Source organism: Salmo trutta, chromosome 12 (assembly GCF_901001165.1).
Source record: "Salmo trutta chromosome 12, fSalTru1.1, whole genome shotgun sequence".
Lineage (NCBI taxonomy): Eukaryota > Metazoa > Chordata > Actinopteri > Salmoniformes > Salmonidae > Salmo > Salmo trutta.
This window is the reverse complement of record NC_042968.1, coordinates 43,806,612-43,821,416: the sequence shown is the minus strand read 5'-3', so window position 1 is coordinate 43,821,416 and position 14,805 is coordinate 43,806,612.

The window sequence follows — 14,805 nt, the reverse complement described above, 5'->3', positions numbered from 1 at the left end:
AGCTCCACTCCACACTGACTGAGTACTGGGACATCATGCAGAGGAAGAGCAGCTTCACTGGGCTCCTCATCACTGCTCTGTGTGCAGTGGTCTCCTGTTGTCTGAACAAACAGTTCCACTATGTGAATGAAGGAGGAAAGACCTGGGAAAAGGCTCAGCAGTACTGCAGAGAGAAGTACATTGACCTGGCCTTCATCAGCAACCAACAGGAAGCAGATGAGGTCAATAACATATCAAAAACAGATTATGTTTGGATTGGTCTGTACAGAGATCCCTCTCACCCAACAGAGTGGAAGTGGTCTGGAGGGTGGAACTCATCATTCAGGTTTTGGGGGAAAGGCCAGCCAAACAATATATTTGGCAACCAGGACTGTGTCAGTGTGTGGAAGAAAAATATGAATGATGATCAATGCACTGAGCAACATCCCTTCTTGTGCTTTGATCTGAACGTGGTCCTGGTGAAGGAGAACAAGACGTGGGAGGAGGCTCTGGATCACTGCAGGAAGCACTACACTGACCTCACCAGCCTGCTGTCTGAGAATGAGCAGCTCCTCATCCAGAGAATGATGAATTCAAAGGGGGCCCAGACGGACCATGTGTGGACAGGGCTGCGCTTCCTGGCCAGCGAGTGGCTGTGGGTGAACGGGGACCCCCTGGAGTACCAGGCCTGGACTGGGGGGAGGCTGCCCCACTGCCCCGCCCAACACCTGTATTGTGGGACCCTGGCCAGAGAGGGAGAGCTTTGGGGAACCAGGGGCTGTGAGGAGAGGAGGAACTTCCTCTGCTCCACATGAGGGACTCCTACGCCTCGATAGCACCGACAGTGTCATTGCCTTTACTTACACCAGAAGTACATTCATTTCCAATGGAAAGCTGTGTTTAACTTGCATCATTGCGTTGCAGAGGCAGGGGCAGTTGCAGTGCATTTTGTGTGGTGGATACTTTGGATTTATGGAACGTTATACATTAAATAGTATATGTTGTTTAAAATGCTGCGAACCATTTTACACAATGACACTGTAGGTATGATAGAGGCATTAGAGGAGACAGACCGGTCTTATAATACCTATGAAATAGAGCCCCACAGTGGAAGTGTCATAATACCCATAAAACCTAGAGGTCAAACAGGGAAATGGTTCCAATCGTTTTTCCACAGGTGAATATATTGAAAAAGTCACCTTGTCCTGGAGAGATTTACACAGTTTTCAAAATGTCATGTCAGGGTAAGCATTCACGAAACACAGTCATTATTTTAAGTGTTTCTAAAATCCCCTATAGGAAAAACGAATGGTGGAAAAACAATTGGAACCATTTCCCTGTTTGACAACTAGGTTTTACGACTCATACTGTGTTACTCTATACCTAAAGTGAAAACCTATGTAAGCTCAATATTTACTACTACAAACAGTTAGTATTTCAAATGTATTTAACCAGGAAGTCCCGTTGAGGTCAAATAAATCTTTCTCAGGGTTTGTTCTCGGTTTCTTTTCCATTGTGGACTATCTATTTTTTTGTTAATGTGGAATTGCTAGCTGGTACATCCAGCTGTTATACTGGGAATAGCTATCTGGTACATCCACCAAATATACTGGGGATAGCTACCTGGTACATCCACCTAATATACTGGGAATAGCTATCTGGTACATCCACCAAATATACTGGGAATAGCTAGCTTGTCACGATCCTCTTCGTCAGAAGATATGTTGAAATCGCTGTCGGAAAAAGTGGACCAATATGCAGCGGATTGCGTGCTCATCATAATTTATTACAATGTGAACACCACGAACAAAAACAAGAAAACAATGACCGACAGGAACAGTATAGCAGGCTACACACGTATAGCAGTGCTAAAACAACTACCCACAAACAACAAGACCAAACACACCCTAATATACAGGACTCCCAATCAAAGGCAACTAGAAAACACCTGCCTTCAATTGAGAGTCCATACCCCAATTAACTAACATAGAAACAGAACAGATAGAAAACCCATAGAAACACAAACATAGAAAAGAAACCCAAAACCCCGGAATACATAAACTAACTACCATCTGCCACGTCCTGACCAAACTACAATAACAAATAATCCTCTATACTGGTCAGGACGTGACATAGCTGGTACATCCACCTAATATACAGGGAATAGCTAGCTGGTACATCCACCAAATATACTGGGAATAGCTAGCTGGTACATCCACCTAATATACTGGGAATAGCTAGCTGGTACATCCACCAAATATACTGGGAATAGTGTAATAAATATATTCTTTATGTCTCTTGATACTAATGCGATATTGCCTAAACACTGCCAGTAACCTTACACAATCATTATACCAAGATAACATCTTGCAGAACAGTTAATCCTAACCACCCACACACACACACAATGCCTGGTTGTGGGGCCGCTCAAGGACAGGTGTACGGGAGGGGCTGGTAGCAGAAACTGTCCTAACTGTAGCATAAAAACAGGCACTGTCCTTGGGCGTCTGACTCTCGGGTACACACATGAAGATAAGCTAGAAGTAGTGTAGGCTGAGTAGACTCGTGACACACACACACACACACATCCCTGAGGGCTGGGTTTCAAGAACAAAGAACACTGTCAAGAGCCAATGAGAAGTCGACATTAGTCGGGGACGGGACCGCCCTCAACACTCATCGACCAGTCAGGAGAGCGAATCTACCAGACTCAACCTACGTCATTTCATTATTGTTACACTGTATAAAATGTAAACACATGTTTTCGGGGCTCTCTTCTGCTGACTCCTTAAGAGGTGACAGAACGAGTCCGTGCACGCTATGCCAAATATCTTTGTATCTTAATAAAGCTGCCTTACTATAATTGAATCCACCCTGTTCGGCGTCTTGACTTGGTCTCCTTCTCAAGTAACTGATCATCAACAATAGCTATCTGGTACATCCACCAAATATACTGGGAATAGCTAGCTGGTACATCCAGCTGTTATACTGAGAATAGCTAGCTGGTACATCCAGCTGTTATACTGGGAATAGCTAGCTGGTACATCCAGCTGTTATACTGGGAATAGCTAGCTGGTACATCCAGCTGTTATACTGGGAATAGCTAGCTGGTACATCCAGCTGTTATACTGGGAATAGCTATCTGGTATATCCAGCGGTTATACTGCGAATAGCTAGCTGGTACATCCACCAAATATACTGGGAATAGCTAGCTGGTACATCCAGCTGTTATACTGGGAATAGCTAGCTGGTACATCCACCAAATATACTGGGAATAGCTAGCTGGTACATCCACCAAATATACTGGGAATAGCTAGCTGGTACATCCAACTGTTATACTGGGAATAGCTAGCTGGTACATCCAACTGTTATACTGGGAATAGCTAACTGGTACATCCAACTGTTATACTGGGAATAGCTAGCTGGCACATCCAGCTGTTATACTGGGAATAGCTAGCTGGTACATCCACCAAATATACTGGGAATAGCTAGCTGGTACATCCAGCTGTTATACTGGGAATAGCTAGCTGGTACATCCACCTAATATACTGGGAATAGCTAGCTGGTACATCCAGCTGTTATACTGGGAATAGCTAGCTGGTACATCCACCAAATATACTGGGAATAGCTAGCTGGTATATCCACCAAATATACTGGGAATAGCTAGCTGGTACATCCAACTGTTATACTGGGAATAGCTAGCTGGCACATCCAGCTGTTATACTGGGAATAGCTAGCTGGTGCATCCACCTAATATACTGGGGATAGCTAGCTGGTACATCCAACTGTTATACTGGGAATAGCTAGCTGGTACATCCAGATGTTATACTGGGAATAGCTAGCTGGTACCTCCACCTAATATACTAGGAATATCTAGCTGGTATATCCAACTGTTATACTTGGAATAGCTAGCTGTTACAGCCAACTGTTATACTGGGAATAGCTAGCTGGTACATCCAACTGTTATACTGGGAATAGCTAGCTGGTACATCCAACTGTTTACTGGGAATAGCTAGCTGGTACATCCACCTAATACACTGGGAATAGCTAGCTGTTACATCCAACTAATATACTGGGAATAGCTAGCTGGTACATCCAGCTGTTATACTAGGAATAGCTAGCTGGTATGTCCAGCTGTTATACTAGGAATAGTTAGCTGGTACATCTTGTGAAGTCTTAGTCCACATATTATGTACATGGAGGACCTGTTGATAGTTCTGCACAGTGTTATTGTAGCTTTAGGCCTATGAGGCCCCAGCAAAAGCAGCATTGTTATGACACAGCTATGGCCAGGAGCCTAACTTTGGTTTCAGATGTGTTATCCTGTCACTACAGTGGTTTCAGAGGTGTTATCCTGTCACTACAGTGGTTTCAGAGGTGTTATCCTGTCACTACAGTGGTTTCAGATGTGTTATCCTGTCACTACAGTGGTTTCAGATGTGTTATCCTGTCACTACAGTGGTTTCAGATGTGTTATCCTGTCACTACAGTGGTTTCAGATGTGTTATCCTGTCACTACAGTGGTTTCAGATTTGTTATCCTGTCACTACAGTGGTTTCAGAAGTGTTATCCTGTCACTACAGTGGTTTCAGATTTGTTATCCTGTCAGATGTGTTATGCTGTCAGTACAGTGGACATTTCCCGCTGTGGACCTCTGTTTGTTCAGAGATGGCAGGCAAATCACACTTCAGGCAAAAACCTACATTTACATATTTCCTGTAAACACATGGAAAGCATTGTTTTTCTTTCTTCCCCTGTCTTCCCAATGTCACATTATGCAAATTACATTGACCCAGGGCTACGAAAGCCCGAACTTCATTCAAAGCTTCAAATACCATTACGGAAATCAAAATGATTACATTTATGTAGTTCCTTTAATTACTGACAGTATCTTCAACATCAACACAGCAGCACTGAGCCCTGCACAGATCCACTGTGGAGAGATTTCCAACAACATTTTGGATAAATACAGAGGAAGAGCAGCTCCACTCCACACTGACTGAGTACTGGGACGTCATGCAGAGGAAGAGCAACTTCACTGGGCTCCTCATCACTGCTCTGTGTGCAGTGGTCTCCTGTTGTCTGAACAAATGTGAATGAAGGAGGAAAGACCTGGGAAAAGGCTCAGCAGTACTGCAGAGAGAAGTACATTGACCTGGCCTTCATCAGCAACCAAGATGAAGTAGATGAGTTCAATAACATATCAAAAACGGATTATGTTTGGATTGGTCTGTACAGAGATCCCTCTCACCCAACAGAGTGGAAGTGGTCTGGAGGGTAGAACTCATCATTCAGGTTTTGGGAGCAAGGCCAGCCAAACAATCTCAATGGCAACCAGGACTGTGTCGATGTGAAGAACCATGAGATGAATGATAAGCAATGCACTGAGCAATATCCCTTCTTGTGCTTTGATCTGAACGTGGTCCTTGTGAAGGAGAACAAGACATGGGAGGAGGCTCTGGATCACTGCAGGAAGCACTTCACTGACCTCACCAGCCTGCTGTCTGAGAATGAGCAGCTCCTCGTCCAGAGAATGATTAATTCAAAGGGGGCCCAGACAGACCATTTGTGGACAGGACTGCGCTTCCTGGCCAGCGAGTGGCTGTGGGTGAACGGGGACCCCCTGGAGTACCAGGCCTGGACCGGGGGGAGGCTGCCCCACTGCCCTGCGCAACACCTGTATTGTGGGACCCTGGCCAGAGAGGGAGAGCTTTGGGGAACCAGGGGCTGTGAGGAGAGGAGGAACTTCCTCTGCTCCACATGAGGGACTCCTAGCAGAGCCAGGCATTTATACCTTTGGTGATAACTGAAGTAAAAACGTATGAAAGATCATTGTTTACTACTAGCAATAATTTGAATTTAAACATTATTTAACCAGAAAGACCTCTTTCCCAAGGTGTGTTCTCTGTTTGACTATATGTATTCACACTGAATTTAAAACTAAATGTTCATTAAACCTGTAGGGATTAAAATAATGAACATTTTACTCTTTACTGTTGTAGCAAATGTAGAATACTTAGCAGCTACTGTACAACCAACTATGTTCTACTGTAATACTGTATTACACACTGTTAGGAAGAGTCCTCTTTCTGTCTGTCTTTATAATTTGATTATAGCTAAGGAATACAGTAATACACACTGTTAGAAGAGTCATCTGTCTGTCTTTATCATTTGATTATAGCTAAGGAATATAGTAATACACACTGTTAGGAAGAGTCATCTTTCTGTCTTTATCATTTGATTTATAGCTAAGGAATACAGTAATACACACTGTTAGGAAGAGTCATCTTTCTATAATTTGATTCATAGCTAAGGAATACAAATCACTTTTTAGAATGTCTAAAGTATCTTTTTGTCTGCATGTTCCTGTAAGAGATGATTTTAGGACGATGATAAAGGAGGAAAGCGGTACTAAGCCATGTCAGGCAGTTATACACAGAGTCCTTCTAAAACCATGAGGAAATCAACATGATGGCTAAAATATTAGGCCTACATTACCGTTGCTTCTATTATAGGCATTAGTTGAATCTCAGTGTTAAATTCAAATCTCCCTACAATCATACCTAAGCCAATATGACACCAATTTCGATTAAAATTCGCAAACCATCTTGATTGGAGGTACACCCCCCGTCCCTTCTCGTCATGAGCTTTTAACATTGTCTTTAGCGTTAGGGTCTTCAGACCAGAACTAGCTCAATATCTAGGCGTCGTTTAGGAACAAGACTACAGCGTCCATAAAGTGACCATTATACTTAGCACCTTTCGGACTCAATACGTTTGTAGGGTCAACCGTGTTGATTACATTTATCGCTCTCATGTGAAAATGTTTTGTCCGTTAAGGACCTTTTTGTAGCATTTCTGACAATGCTAACATCTTTTCAGACAGAATCTCAGAGTTCTAACACCGGGTCGGTTGCTCGGCACTATGCTGCCAGTCATAAGAAGTGTATGGAACAAACCTAGGCTACTGTATATAACTAGCTCTATGGTGGTATTCAAGCTGATATATTGATTAGCTAGGTAGCTAACTAGCTAATGTTAGCTTGCTTGTACAAAGTCCAGTGGTTAGCCTCAGTAGCTAGCTAACACCAGTCAGCTGAAAGCCAACTAGCTAGCTATCAAACAGGCAAATAAAGGTAGCTAGACAATAAATGTACATTTGTTTTTATTAATTAGGTAGCAAGCTAACTAGTTAGTAATGTTATACCAGTCAGATGAGAGCTAACGTTGGCTAGGTAGCTAACCAACAAACAAGGAAAGCTAGCTAGCTATATTTTGCCAATTAAGGTTTTTCATGATAGGCTGAAGTCATCATGTGTAAACTGTTGATCTAGACACATGCATGTAATTGGAGCACAAACAAACATACATAGCGAGCATCCTTGGCTGCTATGCTAGCCAGTTAACAAACATAAGATAGCGAACATCCTTGGCTGCTATGCTAGCCAGTTAACGTTAACTAGCTAGTTATCTAACGTGTATGGCCAGTTCATGCACCACAATATATCATACTTTCTTACAAAAAAACATAGCTAGTTAACAGCATCACTGTTTCAAACATAGAATACATTCCAGTTCCTTCCTTGTCATTATTATGATACACATTTGTGCTGACTGATTAACAGTGTCAAGTTACTTTCCAGTGTGTGCTGCACACGGTGCACCCAGGTAAAACCACGTTAGAATCATTAAGGGGGTTAGATTAATCTGGCCCGGGTGCCGTGTCGGCATGTTTTGCCCTGGTTAAAAATTAATCGTATTCGATTTGGAACTGGACTGCCACCGGTAGTGAGCCTGGTGCCCGCTCTGTCTGGTGGCGAAGTCGGTTCCAAACAAAAGTGAGGTAATTAAGCACATGTAGTAATGAGCAGTGGTGTAAAGTACTTACGTGAAAAATACTTTAAAGTACTACTTATTAAGTAATGTTTTTTTTTGGGGGGGGGGGCGTATCTGTACTTTATTATTGATATTTTTGACTACTTTTACTTTTACTTCGCTACATTCCTAAAGAAAATCATGTGCTTTTTACTCTTTTTCCCTGACACCCAAAAGTACTCATTACATTTTTAATGCTTAGCAGGACAGGAAAATGGTCCCATTTACAAACTTATCAAGAGAATATCCCTTGTCATCCCGTGTACTGCCTCTGATCTGGCGGACTCACTAAACACAAAAGTGTGCCCCTGGCTATCTGTAAATTAAAAACAAAAAATGGTGTCTTCTGGTTTGCTTAATATAACGATGTTTAAATGATTTATACTTTAACTTTGATAATTAAGTATATTTAAAACTAAATACTTTTAGACTTTTTCTCAAGTAGTATTTTACTGGGTGACTTTCACTTTTTGTGGAGTAATTTTCTATTAAGCCATCTTATGACAATTGGGTACTTTTCCCACCACTGGTAATGAGTGGAATTCTGTGTTTTCATATGGAAAAGGGATTGCTTTTGATGAAAATGCTTTATCTACCTTCTCTCCCCACTTTCGCCCGATTGTGTACCCCATGTCAGATTAATCGAACCACCTCTCTACTTGCTTATTGTGCACCATGCTGTGCGCAGTCAAAAGAAAATGACATTAATTTGGTCTGTCTTCAAAAAATCAACTGCTTTAGACTATTGTTTTTTTAACCAAGCAAAATAAATAAACAAACAAATCTTCTTTGAACGAAAGCTTCAAGACTGTCCATTTTAAATGGTCTGTCGAAATCAGCGTTTTAGTTTTAGTTTTGACAGCCCCCTTCCAACCCACACAACACACACCCACACGTGCATGCACACACACACACACACACAAACAAACACTTATTTTCATTTATTAGGTGGCTCTTAAAAGAGCCTTTGGGTTCGTGGAGGGGCAGGCAAGTGGCAGCGAGCGTGGTGGTGTGAACTACTGCATGTGTCTTGCTAGAACGGAGGAGAGACCAGCTCTCAGACTCTAAAGGAAGACGTCGTTGCCCTCATCCGTGAGATACACGCCCTCACTACGGTACTACCTAGGGACACAGTGCTTTAAGGCAGAGTGACGGATTGTGGGAATGCGCCAATCACTGAGAAATGCAAACTGGCTCATGTGGAACTGACAAATGACTTATGCCAATTCAAATGCACGCAGTAAACATGGTACATTGTACACCATCAACACTTAAAATGTATGTTCTGTTTCCAAATCTGTGAGTTCTCCCACTTGTTTTCATATTTATACTGCCATTTATAAATGAGGACATGTGTGCTGTTTTACTGGAGTTGGAAAGTTGTGTACAGCATTACTTAGGACATGTGTAGAATAAGTTTGTAGGGTGTAAATATGTCAATAATTTTTCTTAAGAGTTTTGTACTTGTCTATTGATGTATTTTGCAGGTGTTTCTCAGCAGTTTGTCATTTGTTTAAGTGTTTGTTTCAGGAGTTATAAAAATTGCTCTTGACGTTCCACAGGGTTATGCAGGATGTTCTGTTCATACCCAGTGCTACCACACCTGATTATACTACTCAGCTGTTCATCAAGACCTCAGCTGTTCATCAAGACCACAGATGTTCATCAAGACCTCAGCTGTTCATCAAGACCTCAGCTGTTCATCAAGACCTCAGCTGTTCATCAATACCTCAGATGTTCATCAAGACCTCAGATGTTCATCAAGACCTCTGATGTTCATCAAGACCTCAGATGTTCATGAAGACCTCAGATATTCATCAATACCTCAGCTGTTCATGAAGACCTCAGCTGTTCGTCGAGACCTCAGATGTTCATCAATACCTCAGATGTTCATCAATACCTCAGATGTTCATCAATACCTCAGCTGTTCATGAAGACCTCAGCTGTTCGTCGAGACCTCAGCTGTTCATCAAGACCTCAGATGTTCAGCAAGACCTCAGATGTTCATCAAGACAATGAATAGTAGAATCAGGTGTGGTAGAACTGGGCTTGAATATAAAACCTTACATAAACCTCTATATTGTCAAGAGCAGTTGTGGTCATCCCTGAATTGTATTTACAAAGTTGACTATATCTGATGAATGTACATTTGTTTGTAAATGTTATATTTAGTGATAACTCACCTTTGTTTACAGGTGTAGTACTAGGCCTTTCTTCAGTAATCTTTAAGGTACATTTTCATGTTGATTATTTGTGTATTTTCCAGGAGCTTGCTCGATTCTCTTAACTTGTTATGCAAGGGGGCAGTATTTTCACATCCGGATGAAAAGCGTGCCCAGAGTAACTGCCTGCTACTCAGGCCCAGAAGCTAGGATATGCATATTATTAGCAGATTTGTATAGAAAACACTCTGAAGTTTCTCAACCTGTTTGAATGATGTCTGTGAGTATAACAGAACTCATATGGCAGGCGAAAACCTGAGAAAAATCCAACCAGGAAGTGGGAAATCTGAGGTTTGTAGTTTTTCAAGTGATTGCCTATCCAATATAGGTCAGACTGCGCTTCCTAGGGCTTCCAATAGATGTCAACAGTCTTTAGAACGTTGTTTCAGGCTTCTATTGGGAAAGGGGAGCGAATAAGACCACTCACAATAAGTGCCTCAGCTGAAAGCTATGAGTTGTTTATCGCGTGCGGCCGTGAGCACGAGCTCCGTTCCCTTTCCTTTCTAATGACAAAGGAATTGTCCGGTTGAAACATTATTGAAGATTTATAATTAAAACATCCTAGATTGATTATATACTGTACATCGTTTGACATGTTTCTACAAACTTCGATGGAACTTTTTTGACTTTTCGTCTGGACTTTGTTCATTTGGATTAGTGAACTAAATGCGCTAACAAAAAAGAGGTATTCGGACATAAATATGGACTTTATCGAACAAAACAAACATTTATTGTGGAACTGGGATTCCTGGGAGTGCATTCCGATGAAGATCATCAAAGGTAAGTGAATATTTATAACGCTATTTCTGACTTTTGTTGACACCACAACATGGTGGGTATCTGTATGGCTTGTTTTGGTGGCTGAGTGCTGTACTCAGATTATCGCATGGTGTGCTTTCACCGTAAAGCTTTTTTGAAATCTGACACAGCGGTTGCATTAAGGAGAAGTTTATCTCTAATCCTATGTATAACACTTGTATCTTATAGAAAAGTTTATGATGAGTATTTCTGTAAATTGATGTTGCTCTCTGCAAATTCACCGGATGTTTTTTAGAGGCAAAATATTACTGAACATAACACGCCAATGTAAACTGAGATTTTTGGATATAAATATGAACTTTATCGAACAAAACATACATGTATTGTGTAACATGAAGTCCTATGAGTGCCATCTGATGAAGATCATCAAAGGTCAGTGATTAATTCTATCTCTATTTCTGCTTTTTGTGACTCCTCTCTTTGGCTGGAAAATGGCTGTTTTTTTGTGACTAGGCGCTGACCTAACATAATCGCAAGGTATGCTTTCGCTGTAAAGCCTTTTTGAAATCGGACACTGTGGTTGGATTAACAAGAAGTTTATCTTTAAAATGGTGTATAATACTTGTATGTTTGAGGAATTTTAATTATGAGATTTCTGTTTGAATTTGTCGCCTTGGCTGTTGTCAAATCGATCCCATTAACGGGATTTGAGCCAAAAGAAGTGCTCTTAACATAGATAAGGAACCATTTTTCCAGTTTATTCCATATTGGCTTAAATTGGTTTCTCGCTTCTCTATGGAAAATCAACTGTTAATATTAAATAAATACTGACAACTACATTATGTATCAGGTTTGAAGGTAAGACCCAAATGCAGATTGTGTTGAAGTAACAATGTTAATTATAGCAACAGGGGCAGGCAAACGACAGGTCAAGGCAGGCAGGGGTCGATAATCCAGAGTGGTGGGGCAAAGGTACAGGACGGCAGGCAGGCTCAGGGTCAAGGTCAGGCAAACGTTGGTAATCCAGAGTAGGGGCGAAGGTACAGGACGGCAGGCAGGGGCAGGCAGAGTGGTCAGACAGGCGGGCTCAGAGTCAGGACAGGCAAGGGTCAAAACCAGGAGAGCGAGAAAAAGAGAGACTGGGGAAAAGCAGGAGCAGAGACAAAACGCTGGTTGACTTGATAAACAAGACCAACTGTCAACAGACAGTTGGTCAAACAGAGAACACAGGTATAAGTACCCAGGGGATAATGGGGAAGATAGGCGACACCTGGAGGGGGGTGGAGACAAGCACAAGGACAGGTGAAACAGATCAGGGAGTGACATTATGTCTGTTACCATTGTCATTATTGTGTACTTTTACTTAACGTTTACTGCTGTGTTAAGCTGTATTATAATGCGGTACTATAATGTTGGATAATCCTCTTCCGGTGTAAAAAACATGGAAATTAAAAACTAAAAACTACATTTTAAGTGACAATAGGCATTGGTCTGAAGCCGAAAAATAAAGGAAATTCACATGAGGACAAAATGCCTATTCCACCCATGCTCTACCAAGGTTTCCATTAATTAGGCTGTTTGAGAAGGTTTGAATCCTAAGCAACCTGCCTGCACATAGTTTGAAGTACAATACCAACATAGCTACTGTAGTAGGTCAAAGCTGTGTGCTGGAAAACCTTAGTAGAGCATGGGTGGAATAGGCATTGTGGTGCTCATGTGAATTTCCTTTCTTTTTCGGCTTCAGACCAATACCTATTCTCACTTAAAATGTAGTTTTTGGTTTTTAATCTTGGACTTCTTTCTTTAATTACAGACAGTATCTTCAACATCAACACAGCAGCACTGAACCCTGCACAGATCCACTGTGGAGAGATATCCATCAACATTTTGGATACAATTTATTTTGGACCACATTTTGGATAAAGTTTATTTTGGACCATTGAACTGTGATAGATTGTCCATGTGTCTAGGGGCGACAATTTACTTTATAGATATAGGCCTTATTTTACTGCTGTATTCCATGTTGGGAAAGAGCAGTGTGACAGGAGCTCTATAGTGCTGACTGCTGTCAGAAGACAGGAGCTCTATAGTGCTGACTGCTGTCAGAAGACAGGAGCTCTATAGTGCCGACTGCTGGCAGAAGACAGGAGCTCTATAGTGCCGACTGCTGGCAGAAGACAGGAGCTCTATAGTGCCGACTGCTGGCAGAAGACAGGAGCTCTATAGTGCCGACTGCTGTCAGAAGACAGGAGCTCTATAGTGCCGACTGCTGGCAGAAGACAGGAGCTCTATAGTGCCGACTGCTGGCAGAAGACAGGAGCTCTATAGTGCCGACTGCTGTCAGAAGACAGGAGCTCTATAGTGCCGACTGCTGTCAGAAGACAGGAGCTCTATAGTGCCGACTGCTGTCAGAAGACAGGAGCTCTATAGTGTCGACTGCTGTCAGAAGACAGGAGCTCTATAGTGCTGACTGCTGTCAGAAGACAGGAGCTCTATAGTGCTGACTGCTGTCAGAAGACAGGAGCTCTATAGTACCGACTGCTGTCAGAAGAGAGAACAGCACCTTGATCAATGGTATGATCCTCTTGTCCAGTAACAACCTCTCAGCACTTCATGTAATCTGAAATCATTTTTAAAAAGTAGCCAACTCAATACGGTGGTAGCTCCACATTGTACTCTGATAAGCTTGGTGGCATGTCCACCACATTTCTTAAAAAACCTACCCATTCCTTTTAGGAGTTCAATCAAGCATCCATCCAGCTGTCAAAGGTCTATTCAGTTTCTTTCTGAATAGTAAACAACATCCTATAATAGATAGGAGAGCAGGAACATGTCTATGTACAGCAACCGTTAACCCATGTAACTCATTCACATCAGTAAATCAGCAGTATCACAAGTCTAACACTCTATAGACTTGATAGGTCTTCAAATATGAACTTCATTGGTCAGCATATAGGGACTACATTGGTCAGCATATAATCTCATCACCCATGACAAAATCTCAGCTGTCTGTCACGAGTAACTATCAGTATATAGACTTCATTGCACAAAAGGCATACTTGCCTTCTCTAAATATTTGCAAAGTCAGAGTGAAATAAAGGTTTTTATAGAGAAGTGAGTCACATTTCTTGAGTCATTGAGGCTAATAGGTTACAAGACATAATGTCCCCACATGATTTAGCTATTGATTGTGTAACATCTATTCAAACCACAGGTTCTAGGTTCATGTATAGGGAAACAGCATGCATAAATATATATTTATATATATGTATTTTTTTTAAAGCAACATTTATTAAATGATTAGGAGTGTTTGTAATGGGTACTGTACAAAACATGTTCTTTGTTCTACTTTTACTGAGGTGCTATCACTTCCTACAGCACAACAGTGCCTTCACATAGGCAGGGCTGAGGTGCTATCACTTCCTACAGCACAACAGTGCCTTCACATAGGCAGGGCTGAGGTGCTATCACTTCCTACAGCACAACAGTGCCTTCACATAGGCAGGGCGGAGGTGCTATCACTTCCTACAGCACAACAGTGCCTTCACATAGGCAGGGCTGAGGTGCCATCACTTCCTACATAGGCAGGTCCAGACTTCAGGTTTACTTGTAGCTGACCAAGTTCACAACACTTGAACCAAAAAGAGTGACAAACAAAACTTCTGAATGAATTGCATTTACAAAGAAATAGTCATTGCAATAGAAATACAAAAATGAAAAGACATTAACTTTAACGGCGTTAGGATTGGCTTGGATACCCATTTGCCACTCTTCAAACACATGGAATAAACTGCAACTCAAAGGAAAAAACATTACTGCAGTGGCATAACTTCACAGAATATCAAATCAAATAAAATGTATTTATGTAGCCCTTCAGCTGATATCTCAAAGTGCTGTACAGAAACCCAGCCTAAAACCCCAAACAGCAAGCAATGCAGGTGTAGAAGCACGGTGGCTAGGAAAAACTCCC